The sequence below is a fragment of the Oncorhynchus mykiss genome, chromosome 13, assembly GCF_057628025.1.
Source record: "Oncorhynchus mykiss isolate SJ-2025 chromosome 13, ASM5762802v1, whole genome shotgun sequence".
In the NCBI taxonomy this organism is placed as follows: Eukaryota; Metazoa; Chordata; class Actinopteri; order Salmoniformes; family Salmonidae; genus Oncorhynchus; species Oncorhynchus mykiss.
In genome coordinates, this window is record NC_143034.1 from 36,247,160 (window position 1) to 36,265,340 (window position 18,181).

The following is an 18,181-nucleotide window of genomic DNA, read 5'->3' on the forward strand; positions in this document are numbered from 1 at the left end:
TTAGGATGACTATTTTGTGGCGAAATAGCGGCCACAACACACAGACTTGATATGGCCCATAATTCGACGTCCATTGACATCACGTGCTGACTGGGTATGACCAAAGTTATGATATTTAGCTACACTTTGTAGTTCATTTTTACATGAATGTTTCTGATGCCACATCGCCCGTTTTCAAAGGGAGTCGTTGGTTTTTAGGGGCAGGCGCTTTTTAGCTTTTTGTCTGAAAGTATTTTTCTCTGAAAGTATTTTTCTCAGCTGCGATACCAACTCCAGTCAGCAGATGGCGATATGCGTTTTTCAGGTTATTCTGCCACTGATGTATAATCTCGTGGACGGGACGCTTCTTCAACATCAGCAGCTAGTTAGCCACCTTGGTTCACTCTAACTTCATAGAAAAAGGTTTATTCAATAAATCTAGCAACTCCTCTCATACTAGGAAGACCCCCCACCCAGGCCTTAAGGGCAGTTTTATTTAAAATTTAGTGCCCGGATGGGGAAAATCCAATAAGCGTTTTTAGTTTCATCCTTTAATTTATTTATTTTCTGAGACAACTACCCAGACTTTGTAGACTGTTTAATAATGCTTAAACAAACTCAAAACCTTCGTTCATCTACAGATGGGTTGTTTAAATTGTGTCTAAATATATTCCCAGTATTACTTTTTCAAATCTCTAGTAATCATTATACACACGTACAATTCATCATATTTTCATCTATTCACAAATCCATATAAAACGTAAGAAATTCTCAGGTACTCACGGCAAACAATCTATTTGCTTTTTCAAGGACTCTCCACAGCTACGAAGCAGCTCTCCAAACATACTCCCAGCAGAAGAAAAAATAAACGTTTGTTTCCCGGACAATGACCGGATCGTCAACGGTTCTCTAACCTCCCGGAGACCACGGCAAAAATCAAGCCTCCCAGGAACTATAGACCTTCCGTTGCTTTCTAAAATATAATCCCGCTCTCAAAACCACCCCGCGATATTTTATGATGTTACTATCCAAACTTCAGATTAACACTCAGTCACACAACTCATATCACAGTCACAACTCTCATACCACAGTCACACAACTCTCATATCTCAGTCACGCAACTCTCATATCTCAGTCACGCAACTCTCATATCTCAGTCACGCAACTCTCATATCTCAGTCACGCAACTCTCATATCTCAGTCACGCAACTCTCATATCTCAGTCACGCAACTCTCATATCTCAGTCACGCAACTCTCATATCTCAGTCACACAATGCTATTTTCAAACATACCTAATCAATTAATTGTTTTTCAACAATATTTTAACCTGCAGGAATATTTTCACATTTCTATCTAATGGTTAGTTCCTATGATAATGCAACTCATACATTTACATCTTTCAATACTTCTAAAATGGGGTACAGGTTTAAAACAATTACAGGTGCACCTTACTAGCTCATACTATATCATAAATGGTCATAACTGGTAAACACAATTCGCACAGATTCCTGATGTTTTCCCTGAAATCCCAAGTTTGAGCACCATTTATCAGGAACGAGTTTTGATCCCCTCTTAATTAAAAAAAAACTACTTCCGAGCTGTGGTATCCACTCGGCTCACTGCCTCTCAGATCAAAGGTGGGTCCATCTGCTCCGTTCCCGTTGTCGGGAGCAGTCAGCAAGTGAATGATAATATCCCCATTGCCAAATGTGGTGGTTAACTTCTTTAATATCAAATGAGAGAAACTTATCACACGAGTCAGAGTTATGCTTAAACGAAATCTTTAGTCACTTAATAAGGGAGCAGGTCAATACAACGTGCACATATAAAGTGAATCAATTGAGTCTCTACGATAATGATGGCTGGTCGACCCACAGGACAAAAGTACAAAGGTATTTTATAGCCAAGATACTCTCCTTTCAACCTACACGACGAACAGATGCATAGAACGGGTCACAAGGATAAGATTTGTATGACAGATACTTATAATTCTCAGCATACAGTATCTGCTGTAAAAACAGAACTTTGTGTAGAGACCAGTGTCTGGCCGAAACATTAACTCATGCTCTGGAATGCGGTCTCTTTAGGTTGTATCACCCAAAAACACTAAATCTCCTGTCAGTGTTTTCTCTCAGAGGCCAATCCTCAGTAGAACACAGACACAATATTTATAAGCACCTATTCTGTTGCATAAAACAATTTGATGCAATAAAAGTATTATAACATCATCTTGCAATTTTGCTCTCAGTGTCCACTGAAAGTTGCCTAGTAACAACAACTGGGACCTAAAAGACACCCACCATGAGACCCATTAAATATGCCCAAGAAGAGGAAAACAAAAGAAAACCCCACAACAAACTTAAACAGGCTGCAAACCAAAACGATAGCGCAACTAATGTTGTTGACTCGCCACGTCTATCAAGACAACTGGAGCGCTGGGCCAGACACTCTTAAATAGAACCTGGACCAGCTCAGGTGAAACACCTTCACACTAACGAGATGAACAAGCCAGCACAGGTGTAACACATACCGACTAACGAGGTGACACCAAACAGCACGTCCTATGACAGTCAAGATGGCAACAATAGTGATATTTTGTCTTGTTTCACATTAGTAGTAACATCGATGATTGTAGGCTAGAAATAAGTTATTCAAGTTGTTGAAATCCTAAGCAGTGTGCCAGACGACTTTTGGTCTCCAATATAGGCCCCTTTCTGTGTTTGCTAAAATTGCGGCACGAGGGCGATGCACACGCAATTTGGTTGCAGAAACTCCTCCCTGCTAATGAGGAAACCGCTAGTTATGGATGTAGTATATCTGCCTGGAGCAAAAATGGTGAGCAAAGATTTGAGTTTTTCACAATGTATTCTGAATATTACAGCGCAAGATCAGGAGTGCTACTCAAGGAAACTCACATTAAAACTTCTTGTGATTCTCAAACCCAGATCCGGGAGCGTAATCATCGCCTGACACTAATTAGCATAAATCATAAATTAAATAAATCTTCCTAGAAAATCTTCCTATTCATGAAAATCACAAGTGAAATATATTGGAACACAGCTTAGGCTTTTGTTAATCACCCTGTCATCTCAGATTTTCAAAATATGCTTTACAGCCAACGCTAGACAAGCATTTGTGTAAGTTTATCGATAGCCTAGCATAGCATTATGCCTTGCTAGCAGCAGGCAACCTTGTCACGAAAATCAGAAAAGCAATCAAATTAAATCGTTTACCTTTGATGAACTTCGGGTGCTTTCACTCACGAGACTCCCAGGTAGATAGCCAAAGTTCATTTTTTTCACAAAATATTATTTTTGTAGGCGAAATAGCTCCGTTTGTTCTTCACGTTTGGCTGAGAAATCGCCCGGAAATTGCAGTCACCACAACGCCACATGGCAAACATTGTTTATTGTAATGGTTTTCCTGAGGTGAAGGAGAGGCGGACCAAAACGCAGTGTGGTTGTTATTCATTGTACTTTAATAAAGAAACTGTACATGAATAAACTAACAAAACAACAAATGTGCGAAAACCTAAAACAGTCCTATCTGGTGCAAACACAGAGACAGGAACAAACACACAGTGAAACCCAGGCTACCTAAGTATGATTCTCAATCAGAGACAACTAATGACACCTGCCTCTGATTGAGAACCATACTAGGCCGAAACATAGAAATACCCAAATCATAGAAAAACAAACATAGACTGCCCACCCCAACTCACGCCCTGACCATACTAAATAATGACAAAACAAAGGAAATAAAGGTCAGAACGTGACATTTATAATCAATCCTCAAGGTGTTTTTCTAATATATATTCGATAATATATCCGTTGGGACAATTAGTTTTTCAGTAGGACCGATTGGAGTAATGGCTGCCTCTGTATTTTACCGAGAATCTCTCTCGGAGCCACCATGTGACCACTTACGCAATGTGGCCGCCTACGGCTATTCTTCAACAGAAATGCGTAAAACTACGTCACAATGCTGTAGACACCTTGGGGAATACGTAGAAAGCGTAAGCTTGTTGATGGCACATTCACAGCTGAATATGGACTCATTGGAACGCAGCGCTTTCAAAACCTGGGGCACTTCCGGATTGGATTTTTCTCAGGCTTTCGCCTGCAACATCAGTTATTTTATACTCACAGACAATATCTTTACAGTTTTGGAAACGTTAGTGTTTTCTATCCAAAGCTGTCAATTATATGCATATTCTAGCATCTTGTCCTGACAAAATATCACGTTTAAAACGGGAACGTTTTTTTTCCAAAAATTTAAAATTACTGCCCCCTAGTACCAACAGGTTTTAAGTTATGTTTCTATTCACTAATTCACCACCATGGAGGAAAACTCAGGGGTGTTCTCATAGGCTGACAGCAAAAATAGCCTCCATTTCCAGGTTGCTTATGAGTGCATTTCACATAACTTTTGGATAAGGCTAATTTGAATCTCCTGCTTAATATGTGTGTGTTATTTCCGCATATCAGTTGCTTTATTCTTAAACACTTCAACCAATAAAATGCTCTTTGGCTAGCTTTGTCATCAGCCTGACAACGAGGGTTTGTACACAAAGTGTTTAACAAATTGGCCCATAACTTCACCAAACAATGACATAGACCTACTGTAGGATCCATAACTTCACCTAACAACAACATAGACCTACTGTAGGACCCATAACTTCACCTAACAACAACATAGACCTAGGACTATTAGTAATGTAACAGTTCAGGTGAAACATGGAAACTAAAATGTCTTTGTCATGACATTTCATAACCTGATCACCAGATAATTTTGTGAATAATCCCACTAGTCTACTCTGTAATGTGTTGTCATTATAAATGTCCTGAATAAAGGAAAATAGCTCTGTGTGTTGTACAATAGCCTATCCATCAAGGAACAGTTCTCTACACATTATGAGGAAAGTATCTCTGTGTCCAAACAGACAAACGAGACCCGACTGTAAATCAAGCAGACAATAACACATTATAAACATCAATGTGTTAGGGATGTTGGATCCAACATGGAGCACGGCATAACTGTCTTTACCAGAGTAATGAATGAAGAAGCACTTTGATTGTTGTTGCATCTCGTGCTGTTTGTCATTTGATAGGCATTCAAAAAATTATTTCCTGGATCAGCTGATGATAGTTGAACACGTGACTAAATAGCTTCATTATTAAGAATGTGTAATTTTTATAGAACCACGTTAATGACAGTATCCATTTGGGTGTTGTCAATAAAGTTAAGGTGACTCTCGGTTAGAACCATTGGATTTAGCAAATTCTGAAATTATTTAGGATTTCTGTGCCCATGTAAACTGTTTTCCCAGCATAACATAAGGAGACACAAGATGCGTCAGTTTTGTCAATTTATTCATTGTCTTTCATTTGAAACACTCTTGTCAATGTTGAGTAAGGACGCACACCTGATTACACATATAGAAGGAGGACTAGTCTACCTGTCCTGCGCGCAAATGTAGGCCTATGAATGTGCCCATTTGGGATGTTTGATAGTATTTCTGATTGTCTTAACGCACCCCCACTAATGAGTTGTGGAGCTTCTCAAAGCAAATTTCTCTTCACCTCTAACAGCATGTAAACAAAGTCTACTCAAAATCAATTGCAAATGAGAATAGTTCCTTAAAGTATTTGAAAAACATTTCCAGCTCTCGCCCTTTCGATAACCAAAGGGAAAAATGTAATGAGCTGATCCAGTGGAAATGTCATAAAATACCTGATTAGTTCTTATCCTTTGCACAAATAGCCGACAGCTGTGTCTGTCCCAAACTCACTGGCGCAGGAAACTGAGAGACCAGAATATTTCTAGGATATTTATCTTTATCAGGATATTTTGTAAATGCAGAATGCAATGTTTTTATGTGTTGGCTTTATGTAGATGGTTATTAAAGTTACTTTTACATTTGTATAATTTTCACTTAGAATGTAGATGAATCACAGACAATGATTTCGAGATACTATTATCAATTAAATGAAACTGTTCCAGTAAAATGAACATATGAAAATCATAACTGGCACCAGATCAGTAGAAATGGTCAGATAAATTTTCACTCCAAATGTAGGTTGCCGACTGCTTGTGTAGCCTATTACCAGCAACGCCAGAATTTACGAAGGCCAGCAGGAGAAGGTGGTTCAGGAAGAGTTCTCTCTCTTCTGGTTGGGCCACATTGATGTAATGGCATGAAAATAAATTGGCTGAATATTATACAATGACTTATCAACAGCTCTAACAATTTGAACCCCACAGGAAATCTACACTGGTAATTCTAGAATATACTATATAGCCTAGAAAACTGGTTAAACTATCATTATGACATCATGGATGAATTCTAGAATATACTATATAGCCTAGAAACCTACTTAAACTATCATCATGACCTCATGGATGGCCAGTCCTTGTATTCATACTGTAGTGAATTCTGGGGGTAGCCCTGAGCTGGACTCAAACCTGGGTCCAGCGACTGTCAAGCCAACACCTTATAACTGTTACACCAAGATGTCTTTACTTCTTGACGAGGTCCCTAGGTTTTGTGTTAAGGTTGATACAATAGCTTTCTCTATGCATGGTTACATTTCTCCAGCCCCCATCCCTCAGCTGTTTACCAAACCAAGTCTCTGGGCAGCCATTTTGTTTCTGTTTAAATCCTAGGTTGCCCCTTTAAAAAAGCCACACAAAAATCAATCAACCAATCTGCAGTCAAACAATAAAGCTGTAATTCCACCAGTGTTTTGGTAATAAGATGATGATGGGGGCTGGAGAAATGTAACTGCTCTCAAATGCATACACAGACCTATGGATGCAAGGACTGACCATCCATGATATCAGCAATATAGTTTTAACCATGTTGAGGCTATACAGTGTTTGTTTACATTGTTTCACCCTGTTTTTAGGATATATGATACAGTGTTTTGTTTTTGTCAACATTGCTATTGGACCAGGTCTCTCTTGGAAAAGAGATGTTATCTCAAGGAGAAAAGTACTGTATAAATAAAGGTAAAAGAAAAAAAGAAAAAACATGTTGAGGCGATACAGTGTTGATTTATATTGTTTCTAAACATTATAGTAAAAAAAGCTTATTTGGAGTTCTGATGGGGTACAACAGTTGAACTACGCTCATGAGACGTGTGTTATATTCTTCAAGAATCAATGGCTATAAATAAATAATTTAAGTGTCAAAATATGGATGTAGCATTTGCAGATTTCCCCTTTAACACCAAACATCAGTTCAACAACTGCAGAGTTTGTGCCTCTGTATTTAAGACAGTACTTACGAGTGTTCATCAGCGCGCGGTTTGTCAAAATCATCTTATGGCTAAGTTCATCATTAGAACTATTGGATGCCTTAAGATGCGTTTGGGAAACCGGGCCCAGAATTCCAGTTTCCTCCTCCTCCTTTTTCGATATGATAGTCATCTCCCCCTACTCTTCTTTCACTTCAAAAACGGCATCCTACTCTTTTTTAACTGTAACATCCTCCTCCTCTTTCACTCTGAACGCGTATTCCTCTTCTTTCAATGAAACTTCTTTCAATGAAACGTCTTTCTCTTCTTCTTTCACTGTAACAGCCCCACCCTCTACTTCTTTTTTTACTGTGACATCCTCCTCTTCCTTCTCCTCTTTCACGACAATGTTCAGCCCCAGAGCTTCTATCTCCGTCCAGCAGACCTCCTCTTCTTTAAAAGGAGGGGAGACGTTTAGCGAGCTCATGGTCGGGGATAACAGTTAGCTAGTATTAGCGTGGTGCTAGGCTAATTTATCAAGAAAACTCAGTTAGCTGACTAACAACAACTTAAATATGAAATGAAAAGTAGATACGATATAAGTGTGTTGATTACACAGTGGCTGTACACCGACACAGTCCAAAAAACGTGGTGGACAGGGAGTTTAAAAAATGAACCCCAAAAGGTTCTTAGAGGAACCATGATAAGGGGTTCTTCAAATAACTTATAGGGGTTCCCCCACAGTTTCAATTTGAAGAACCTTTTGTGGGAATGTAGTGGAAATTTCCTGTATTTACCAAATCATGAGACCAAACCACCACACAAGTCAGAGTTATCATAAAGTCCATCTTTAATTATTATGAGCTCCATCACAACCCTGTGACTCTCAGATCAATTCAGTGTCTATAAATGAATTCTCTGCAAATGGCCACCACTATAGTACAACAAGATACATTCTGATGAGAAGTAACTCACAAGCATATAATGAAAATAAAACATCTTATCGATGTTACCCAACTATTCTGATTCATCCCCAACAGGAACCCCAATAAGTTATTTGAAGAAGCCCTTATCATGGTTCCTCTAAGAACCTTTTGGGGTTCATTTTTTAAACTCCCTGTCCACCCTCCCTCCATTATACAAACATATTTTAATAATAATAGTAACAAAATTGACAATATTGATTTAAATAATTGTGTGTTTAATGGCACCACAAATGTGAATTAATATTTACAAAACAATTTACGAAACAAAACAAAATTGCAACATTTCTGCAGACATGTCAGACCATAATAAATAATACATTTACTTTGTAAACTGCTTTTCATGACATTTAAAAAAATTCTAAAATAATGATGTACGATAAAAACAACATACATTAAAAATGAATCATAGGTAAACTAACAATATTGTAGACTTGATGCTAAATACAGATTTTTCAGCTTCAGTGTGTATATCGTATCCACTTAGTTATGTTAGGAAGTTTGCCATCTGTATGACCGGCCCTGGTAACTTCACCCCAACTTCTCTTCTCCCCAGAACACAGTAACTTAACAACATAAGTGTTTTTCTGACATTTTGGGGAAATTTAAGGGAAAATTAAAAATACAGCCATAGCAGAGCCCCAAGTCCCATGGGGACGTCCTCGAGGGCGTGGATGTTCTCCCCATCAAAGGCCAGTGGGATTTCACTCTCATGGTGAAATGGATTTCCGCCAATGTGCAGTAAAGGAGTGAAGAGCGGTGAAGATTAAGACTCAATCACACAAGTCTCATATCACAGTCACACAATGCTATTTCCAAACATACCTAATCAATTAGGTATGTTTGTCAACAAAAGTAAGAAAAGATTAATACACATACAATTAACAAAGAACAGAACAAATGTTCAGCCGTAGTTTTATATAAGCATGCACACTTATGTTTATGAAGAAACAAATGATTGGTGCATAGGCATACCTTGTCACGGACATAAAGGCCACTCGGGTCCTCATTGAAGAGGTTGGGCAAGAGCAGAATCGCTGCTGTGGTCTCCAGTCCTAGTAAAGTAAAGCAATGATCTTACTACACTTGCTGATTCTATGACAAAATACATTAGAGAAAGGGAAGGAATAAGAGCAAATACCTCTTCTGTATTGTCCTTCAAGGACTGTCAAAATAGCAGGATGATGTCCTCACCCCTGCCTCGCCTCTCTACCTCTGCTAGGTCTTATCTTTTTGTCTATATCCATTCCATGGACTTGATTCATTTCTGAGAAGATCTGAAAAGATAATTTGCACACATTTGTATGCTAATAGATTTCAGTTTATATTGACTGCTATGTAGGTTAAATGTACACTTCAAATGCAGCTGTCCTACAACATATGGGTTGACATCCTTCTTCTTGATCCCAGTTGCATTGTGTCCATGTTCTGTCCTAACATAATTTCAAAGGACTAGAAAATGTGTCAAAGAATAGTCTTACACGCATTAAAACATATATATAATAAATAAATATTGAAAGATAAATGGCATCAACATACAATGTAATGCAAAATAGAAGAACATATTGGAGAAAACACTAGCCAATACAGTACTGCCACACAGTAACAGTTCTCTGCTGCCACTGACTGGAACAAACTGCAAAAATCACTGAAGCTGGAGATTCCCATCTCCCTCACTAGCTTTAAGAACCAGCTGTCAGAGCAGCTCACAGATCACTCACTGCACATGTTCATAGCCCATCTGTATACTGCCCATCTATCTACCTCATTCCTATACTGTATTTATTTATTTTGCTCCTTTTGCACCACAGTATCTCTACTTGCACATCCATCTTTTGCACATCTACCATTCCAGTGTTTAATTGCCATATTGTAATTACTTCGCCACCATGGCCTATTTATTGCCTTAACTCCCTTATTTGACCTAATTTGCGTTAACTGTATGTAGACTTTGTTGTCTTTTTTTGTACTGTATTATTGACTGTATGTTTTGTTTATTCCATGTGTAACTCTGTGTTGTTGTATGTGTCGAACTGCTATGCTTTATCTTGGCCAGGTCGCAGTTGGAAATGAGAACTTGTTCTCAGCTAGCTGACCTGGTTAAATTGAGGTGAAATAAAAAATGTAAAATAAATAAACTGCCATACAGGCCTAATATCACATTTCAAGATATCTGTGTACAGAAATTGTTCAATATTTTATTAGGCTGGCTTGAAAGATTATACACAACATTTTGCTGCATGGCAATACTGTGTTTGGATTCCAAAGGGCATTTATACAAAAGAGGTAGTCGAGATTCTGTATTAATACCATTATGCATTTGAATCCAATCTACAGCTACCATCTAAGATATTAATTTCCCTCCACAAAGGGGCGGACATGTAACGTTTCCAAAATGGGATAGTATTGTCCATGTAACGCTTCCAAAATGGGATAGCATTGTCCATGTAACGCTTCCAAAATGGGATAGTATTGTACATGTAACGCTTCCAAAATGGGATAGTATTGTCCATGTAACGCTTCCAAAATGGGATAGCATTGTCCATGTAACGTTTCCAAAATGGGATCGTATTGTACATGTCACATTTCCAAAATGGGATAGAATTGTCCATGTAACGTTTCCAAAATGGGATAGTATTGTCCATGTAACGCTTCCAAAATGGGATAGTATTGTCCATGTAACGTTTCCAAAATGGGATAGTATTGTACATCTAACGTTTCCAAAATAGGATAGTATTGTACATGTAACGTTATGCCCCCTTGTGTGTTAATAGTATTGCATGCTGCAGCAGGCTATATAAAGAGGAAGACCTCCACTGACGATTCGTTGTAACATCTCATCTGGACAGCTCACCGTTAGTTAGTTAGTTAGTTAGTTAGTCAACGTTAGCTAGTTCATTATCACAAACGTGAGAACTGCTCTAGATTGGAAACTTACATTAATGAAGTGTAACGCCATGTTGGCTTTATGGAAACAATATACAATATATAGGAAAGAATATAGTTGAGGGAAATAATCCAAACCTAGTTTTGCCTAGTTAGGACATAACATTATCTAGCTAGATAACGGTACTGTACTGTAGCTCATACAACGCCGACGGTCAAACCAGGCTTTCTAATATTTACGGTAATTAACTATAGTAACGTTATGGAAGATATTCACAGAAAACCATAATTTTCTTTGCTATTCATTATTAGTATGTTATTAAATTATCATTCTAAATTATGTCGAGACATATTCAGAGCCAAACATCAACACAACTTAACCTTTTTAACTTGTTGTCGCATCCAAACTTGTCACCATCGTTTTCAGTTGTAATTGCGAAGTTCCCGGAAGAAGTCCAGCAACAACGGAGGTTCCTCGATGAACCCACCTTCTAACAAGTTCTTTGAAGAACCTTTTGGGGCTGTTTTTCATTGACCAAGAACCCTACGGTTCTTAGGGGATCTGAGAACAACTCCAGTTGAACCCTTCATTTTTAGAGTTGTAGTCGGCTCTAATTACTCTCAGATTCAAAACATGCTGATTAGCATCAACGATCAAGTCAGCTGCTGCTTCTCCAATACAGTATGAGGTGAGACGGTGAACTGACGTTGAACCGGGCAGTCAGCTGCTGCAGCTCCAATACAGTATGAGGTGAGACGTGAACCGGGCAGTCAGCTGCTGCTCCAATACAGTATGAGGTGAGATGGTGAACTGATGTTGAACTGGGCAGTCAGTCATTCATTCTGTACTATGAGTCTAACAATTCAAATCAAATTTTTATCTTACAGTGAAATGCTTACTTACAAGCCCCTAACCAACAATCAATACAGTTTTAAAAAAGTACACATAAGAATAGAAAATAAAAGGAACAAGTAATTAAAGAGCAGAAGTAAAAAAATATCTAGACTATATACAGGGGGTACCGGTACAAAGTCAATGTGCGGGGGCACCGTTTAGTGGAGGTAATTGAGGTCATATGTACATGTAGGTAGAGTTATTAAAGTGACTATGCATAGATGATAACAGAGAGTGGAGGGGGGGGGCTTCCTCTGACACTGCCTATGATAGAGGTCCTGGATGGCAGGAAGCTTGGCCCCAGTGATGTACTGGGCTGTACGCACTACCCTCTGTAGTGCCTTGTGGTCAGAGGCAGAGAAGTTGCCATACCAGGCAGGGATGCAACCAGTCAGGATGCTCTCGATGGTGCAGCTGTAGAACCTTTTGAGGATCTGAGGACCCATGCTAAATCTTTTTAGTCTCCTGAGGGGGAATATGTTTTGTCGTGCCCTCTTCATGACTGTCTTGGTGCTTGGACCATGATAGTTTGTTAGTGATGTGGACACCAAGGAACTTGAAGCTCTCAACCTGCTACACTACAGCCCTGTCGATGAGAATGGGGGCATGCTCGGTCTTCCTTTTCCTGTAGTCCACAATCATCTCCTTTGTCTTGATCACTTTGAGGGAGAGGTTGTTTTCCTGGCACCACACCTCCTCCTTATAGGCTGGCGCGTAGTTGTTGGTGATCAGACCTACTGTTGTGGCATCGGCAAACTTAATGATGGTGTTGGAGTCGTGCCTGGCCATGCAGTCATGAGTGAACAAGGAGTACAGAATGGGACTGAGCACGCACCCCTGAGGGGCCCCTTCATTGAGGATCAGCGTGTTGTTACCTACCCTTAAAAAACATGAGCTGGCGCACACCCAGAAAAATTGTTTGTGTGGAGGTGCTGACTAATGGAGAATAAACTGTAAACTATCAACATAAAGTCACACACTCCATGTATAAACTCCCAGCAATTTAATTAATTAACCTCTTGAAGCTAAGGGGGCACAATTTTCATTTCTGGAAAAATAACGTGCCCAAAGTAAACGGCCTATTTCTCAGGACCAGATGCTAGAATATGCATATAATTGACAGCTTTGGATAGAAAACACTGTAAAGTTTCCAAAACTGTAAAAAAAACATTGTCTGTGATTATAACAGAACTGACATTGAAGGCGAAAGCCTAAGAAAAATCCAATCAGGAAGTGACTCATGTTTTGAAACCGTTGTGTTCCTATGCACCCCTAATGGCCATTGAAAGGGATATCAACCAGATTCATTTTTCTACATATTCCCGAAGGTGTCTACAGCATTTTGACATAGTTTCACGCCTTTATGTTGAAGAATGAGCGTAAACGACTACATTGCATAAGTGGCCAGCTGAGGGCTCTCAACCGTAGCAAACAGACAAACGAGACGAACCGTAGCCATTTCAAATGTCAACTTCAACGGGCTAGGGACGTCCCAAGGATGCATCTCTACCTGAAAATACATGATCTAAGTAATTGATAGTTGGTATTCAGCAGTCATTAAGCCTTTTGTCAGACAGCATAGACAGCAGCTCTACCCCGGCCTGCTAACTGCTAGCTTGCCCCGGTCTACTAGCTGCTAGCTTGTTTAACCACGTCCTACTAACTGTTAGCTTGTTAGCATCGGCCTGCTAATTGTCTGAATCGCCGTATCAGCCCAACCACTCACTGGACCCATATGTTCACTTGGCTACGCATGCCTCTCTCTAATATCTATATGCCTCATCCATTTCTGTCCTGGTTAGTGATTACTGTCTTATTTCACTGTAGAGCCTCTAGCCCTGCTCAATATGCCTTAACCAACCATGTTGTTCCACCTCCTACATATGCGATGACATCACCTGGTTTAAACATCTCTAGAGACTACATCTCTCTCATCATTACTCAATGCCTAGGTCTACCTCCAATGTACTCACATCCTACCTTACCTTTGTCTGTACACTATGCCTTGAATCTATGCTATCGTGCCCAGAAACCTACTCCTTTTACTCTCTGTTCCGAACGTGCTAGACGGCCAGTTCGTATAGCCTTTAGCCGTACCCTTATCCTACTTCTCCTCTGTTCCTCTAGTGATGTGGAGGTTAATCCAGGTCCTGCAGTGCTTAGCTCCACTCCCACCCCGAGGTGCTCTCATTTGTTGACTTCTGTAAACGTAAAAGCCTTGGTTTCATACATGTTAATACTTCTTATGGAGGTGATCCCTGCACAGGGATAGCTCAGCGGAAATTTCAGAGCGCCACCTATAGTACTTTACTTAGTACTCGTTAAATCTCAAACTTTCATTAAAACACACATGCCAGGTACTGAATTAAAGCTACACTCGTTGTGAATCTAGCCACCAAGTCAGATTTGTAAAATGCTTTTCGGCGAAAGCATGAGAAGCTATTATCTGATAGCATGCACCCCCCAAAATACCAGCACGACACGTAAACAACAGATTTTGCGGTAGCCGGCGCTACCCAAAACGCAGAAATAAAATATAAAACATTCATTACCTTGGACGAGCTTCTTTGTTGGCACTCCTATATGTCCCATAAACATCACAATTGGGTCTTTTTCCCGATTAAATCCGTCATTGTATACCCAAAATGTCATTTGCTGAAGGCCAGTCTGATGCTGCAAAAAGTCCATTTACAAGACGCAACGTCACTTTTTAAAATTACAAAAGTCGCCTATAAACTTTTACAAATCACTTCAAACGACGTTTCTAAACCAACTTTAGGTATTAATAAAAGTTAATGATGTATCAAATTGATCACGGGGCGATCTGTATTCGATAGCAGCAAGTCTGGAAAACATCGTCCATTTTTTCAGTTTCACAACATACTGTGGTGCGTCAGAAGAAGGGAGGGGTCTATTCGTGTTGTAACCAGGGATAAATGATTCTGATATTGATAGAAATGGTGACATCGTGTGGAAGCTGTAGGCGTTTACAGGGGGTTCGCATATATTTTCTCTCGTCTTAAACAATTCCTTGAATGGCGGACGAATATTTTTTGTTTTGTTTTTGGTAAACAGTTTTACCAGGGATTTTTACTCCTAAACACGTTCTGTTATAGCCACAGACCTGATTTAACCAGTTTTAGAAACTTCGGAGTGTTTTCTATCCACACATACTTATCATATGCATATACTATATTCCTGGCATGAGTAGCAGGACTTTGAAATGTTGTGCGATTTTTAACAAAAAGCTGCGAAAATTCTCATCATCCATAACAGGTTTTAACATTAGAAGCCTACTCCATAAGTTTGTTTTACTCACTGCTTTAGCACACTCTGACAACCCATATGTTTTAGCCGTGTCTGAATCCTGGTTTAGGAAAACCACCAAAATCCCTGAAATCTCCATCGTTAACTATAACGTTTTCTGCCAAGATAGAACTGCCAAAGGGGGTGGTGTTGCAATCTACTGCAAAGATAATAATACAGAACTCTGCAGGCTATCTAAGTCTGTACCCAAACAATTTGAGCTTCTACTTCTAAAAATTCACCTTTCCAGAAACAAGTCTCTCTCACTGTTGCCGCTTGCTATAGACCTCCCTCTGCCCCAGCTGTGCCCTCGATACCATATGTGAATTGATTGCCCCCCATCTATCTTCTGAGCTCGTGCTACTAGGTGACCTAAACTGAGACATGCTTAACACCCCGGCCATCCTACAATCTAAGCTTGATGCCCTCAATCTCACACAAATTATCAATGAACCTAAAAGGTACAACCCCAAATCAGTAAACACGGGCACCCTCATAGATGTCATCCTAACTAACTCGCCCTCCAAATACACCTATGCTGTTTTCAATCAAGAACTCAGCGATGACTACCTCATTGCCTGCATCCGTAATGGGTCTGCGACCAAACGACCACCCCTCATCACTGTCAAAAGCTCCCTGAAACACTTCTGCGAGCAGGCCTTTCTAATCAACCTGGCCGGGGTATCCTGGAATGACATTGACCTCATCCCGTCAGTAGATGATGCCTGGCTATTCTTTCAAAGTGCCTTCCTCACCATCTTAAATAAGCATGCCCCTCTCAAAACATTTAGAACTAGGAATAGATATAGTCTTTGGTTCACTCCAGACCTCTCTGCCCTTGACCAGCACAAAAACATCCTGTGGCGTTCTGCATTAGCATCGAATAGCCCCCTTGATATGCAACTTTTCAGGGAGGAACAAATATTCACAGGCAGTTAGAAAAGCTAAGGTAAGCTTTTTCAAACAGAAATTTGCATCCTGTAGTACTAACTCAAAAAAGTTCTGGGACACTGTAAAGTCCATGGAGAATAAGAGCACCTCCTCCCAGCTGCCCGCTGCTCTGAGGCAAGGAAACACTGTCACCACCGATAAATCCACTATAATTGAGAATTTCAATAAGCTTTTCTCTACGGCTGGCCATGCTTTCCACATGGCTACCCCTACCCCGGTCAACTGCCCGGCACTCCCCACAGCAACCCGCCAAAGACCCCACCATTTATCCTTTACCCAAATCCAGATAGCTGATGTTCTGAAAGAGATGCAAAATCTGGACCCCTACAAATCAGCTGGGCTAGACAATCTGGACCCTCTCTTTCTAAAATGATCTGCCGAAATTGTTGCAACCCCTATTACTAGAAAGCTAACGTTTAAGTTCCTTGCTCACTACATGAGAACATATGAAAGCTGCTGGTTCCTTTTAACATGAGTCTTCAATATTCCCAGGTAAGACGTTTTAGGTTGCAGAGCAAGGGGAACAACTACTCCAAGTCTCAGGGCAAGTGACGTTTGAAACGCTATTAGCGCGCACCCCGCTAACTAGCTAGCCATTTCACATCAGTTACATCAGTCTAATCTCGGGAGTTGATAGGCTTGAAGTCATAAACAGCGTAATGCTTGACTCACAACGAAGAGCTACTGGCAAAACTTACGAAAGTGCTGTTTGAATGAATGTTTACATGCCTGCTTCTGCCTACCACCGCTCTGTCAGATACTTAGATACTGTATGCTCAGTCAGATTATATGCAACGCGGGACACGCTAGATAATATCTAGTAATATCATCAACCATGTGTAGTTAACTAGTGATTATGATTGATTGATTGTTTTTTATAAGATAAGTTTAATTCTAGCTAGCAACTTACATTGGCTGACTGCATTCGCATAACAGGCAGGCTCCTTGTGGAGTGCAACGAGAGGCAGGTTGTTATAGCGTTGGACTAGTTAACTGTAAGATTGCAAGATTGGATCCCCCGAGCTGACAAAGTGAAAATCTGTCGTTCTGCCCCTGAACAAGGCAGTTAACCCACAGTTCCTAGGCCATCATTGAAAATAAGAATGTGTTCTTAACTGACTTGCCTAGTTAAATAAAAATTAAATAAAGGTGCAAAAAAAATAAAACAATAAAAAATCGTCCAAATTGGTGTCCAAAAATAACGATTTCCAATTGATATGAAAACTTGAAATCGGCCCTAAGATTATGAGGCATGCTTTATATTCTTAAAGAATCAATGGCTATAAAATAAATAATTCAAAATTCAAAATATGGATGTAGCAATTGCAGATTTCCACTTTAACGCCACGCATCAGTTCAACGACTGCAGAGTTTGTGCCTCTGTATTTAAGACAGTACTTACTAGTGTTAATCTGGGAACCATCTTATGGCTAAATTCATCATTAGAACCATTGGATGCCTTAAGATGCGTTTAGGAAACGGGGACCAGAAATCCAGTTTCCTCCTCCTTTATCGATGTAACAGTCATCTCTCCCTCCTCCTCTTTCACTCCATAAACTGCATCCCCCTCTCCTTTTATTGTAACATCCTCCTCCTCTTTCACTCTGAATGCCGTCTTCCTCTTCTTTCACAGTAACAGCCTCACCCTCTACTTCTTGTTTCACTGTGATATCCTCCTCTTCTAAAGCAGAAGGAGAGTAGCTTAGTGACCGCATGGTCAGGGATGTTAGCTAGCTAGGCTAATGCTAACTTAACCAGCCCGCTAGCTGACTAATAACAACACTGTAAATATTAAATTAAATCGGATAACTAACTAGATGGCAGAAGTGGGATTAAAACACAGTAACTAATAATCACTAAAGCGTCTAAAGCGCTTTATTGGTTCGGCTATTTTGTCTAGCAAGCTACCGAGGTGTCTGACGAACTGTTGCTGCTGCTGAAA

At 39.9% G+C, this 18,181-nt stretch overlaps 1 long non-coding RNA gene across 1 annotated transcript; it reads right to left on the reverse strand.

Annotated features, from left to right (window-relative positions):
- Window positions 1-8,399: 8,399 nt before the first annotated feature.
- On the reverse strand, window positions 8,400-18,181 carry LOC110487414 (uncharacterized). The gene is made up of 3 exons (XR_005035728.2): window positions 17,642-18,181; window positions 9,343-9,478; window positions 8,400-9,256 (listed from the first exon to the last, which is right to left on the reverse strand). It is a non-coding gene; the product is annotated as an uncharacterized LOC110487414 (long non-coding RNA).